Source organism: Arachis ipaensis, chromosome B9 (assembly GCF_059453495.1).
Source record: "Arachis ipaensis isolate K30076 ecotype BB chromosome B9, ASM5945349v1, whole genome shotgun sequence".
In the NCBI taxonomy this organism is placed as follows: Eukaryota; Viridiplantae; Streptophyta; class Magnoliopsida; order Fabales; family Fabaceae; genus Arachis; species Arachis ipaensis.
Genome location: NC_142444.1, coordinates 110,476,140 through 110,477,874, shown reverse-complemented (window position 1 = coordinate 110,477,874; position 1,735 = coordinate 110,476,140). Strand labels below are relative to the sequence as shown.

Sequence of the window (1,735 nt, the reverse complement as noted above, 5' to 3'; positions counted from 1 at the left end):
CTGCAAGTTTCATGGACTTCCAATGGAAGATCCTCATCAGTTTTTAGCTGAATTCTTGTAGATCTGTGACACTGTCAAGACCAATGGAGTTGATCCTGAGGTCTACAGGCTTTTGCTTTTCCCTTTTGCTGTAAGAGACAGAGCTAAAACATGGTTGGATTCACAACCTAAGGATAGCCTGAACTCTTGGGATAAGTTGGTCAGTACTTTCCTGGCCAAATTCTTTTAACCTCAAAAGATGAGCAAGCTTAGAGTGGAAATCCAAACCTTTAGACAGAAGGAAGGAGAATCCCTCTATGAAGCTTGGGAAAGATACAAGCAACTGATCAAAAGATGTCCTACTGACATGCTTCTAGAATGGAGCATCATAAGTATATTCTATGATGGTCTGTCTGAGTTGCCAAAAATGTCATTGGATCATTCTGTAGGAGGATCTCTTCACGTGAAAACCCCTGCAGAAGCTCAGGAACTCATTGAAATGGTTGCAAATAACCAGTTCATGTACACCTCTGAGAGGAATCCAGTGAACAATGGGACGCCTCAGAAGAAGGGAGTTCTTAAAATTGATACTGCTATATTGGCTCAGAACAAAATATTGACTCAGCAAGTCAATATGATTTCTCAGAGTCTGAATGGATTGCAAGCTGCATCCAACAGTACTAAAGAAGCGTCTTCTGAAGAAGAAGCTTATGATCCTGAGAACCCTGCAATGGCAGAGGTGAATTACATGGGAGAACCCTATGGAAACACCTATAACCCTTCATGGAGAAATCATCCAAATTTCTCATGGAAGGATCAACAAAAGCCTAATCAAGACTTTAATAATAATAATGGTGGAAGAAATAGGTTTAGCAATAGCAAGCCTTTTCTATCATCTTCTTAGCAATAGACAGAGAACTCTGAACAGAGCCATTCTGGCCTGGCTACCATAGTCTCTGATCTATCTAAGACCACACTAAGTTTCATGAATGAAACAAGGTCCTCCATTAGAAATTTGGAGGCACAGGTGGGTCAGCTGAGTAAGAAGATTACTGAAACTCCTCCCAGTACTCTCCCAAGCAATACAGAAGAAAATCCCAAGAGAGAGTGCAAAGCCATAACCATGACCAACATGACCGAACCTGGAGAAAGTGAGGAGGACGTGAATCCCAGTGAGAAAAGCCTCATGGGACGTTCTCTGGACAGAAAGGAGTTTCCCTTTAAGGACCCAAGGGAATCTGAGGCTCATACAGAGACCATAGAAATTTCATTGAATATCCTTCTGCCATTCATGAGCTTTGATGACTATTCTTCCTCTGAAGAGGATGAAGACACCATTGAAGAGCAAGTTGCTAAGTATCTAGGAGCAATCATGAAGCTGAATGCCAAGTTGTTTGGTAATGAGACTTGGGAGGATGAACCCCCCTTGTTCACCAGTGAACTGAGTGAATTGATGGGGCAGACATTACCTCAGAAGAAACCGGATCCCAGAAAATTCTTCATACCTTGTACCATAGGCACCATGACCTCTGAGAAGGCTCTGTGTGACCTGGGGTCAGGGATAAACCTTATGCCACTCTCCGTAATGGAGAAATTGGGAATCTTTGAGGTGCAAGCTGCAAGAATCTCACTAGAGATGGCAGATAAATCAATGAAACAGGCTTATGGACTAGTAGAGGACGTGCTAGTGAAGGTTGAAGGCCTTTACATCCCTGGTGATTTCATAATCCTAGACACTGAGAAGGATGAGGATGAA

General features: G+C 42.6%; 1 non-coding gene across 1 annotated transcript; it reads right to left on the bottom strand.

The window, feature by feature from the left end:
• Positions 1 to 244: 244 nt before the first annotated feature.
• LOC148545899 (small nucleolar RNA R71) lies at positions 245 to 352 on the bottom strand. Its single transcript, XR_015900444.1, has one exon. It is a non-coding gene; the product is annotated as a small nucleolar RNA R71 (small nucleolar RNA).
• Positions 353 to 1,735: the final 1,383 nt, after the last annotated feature.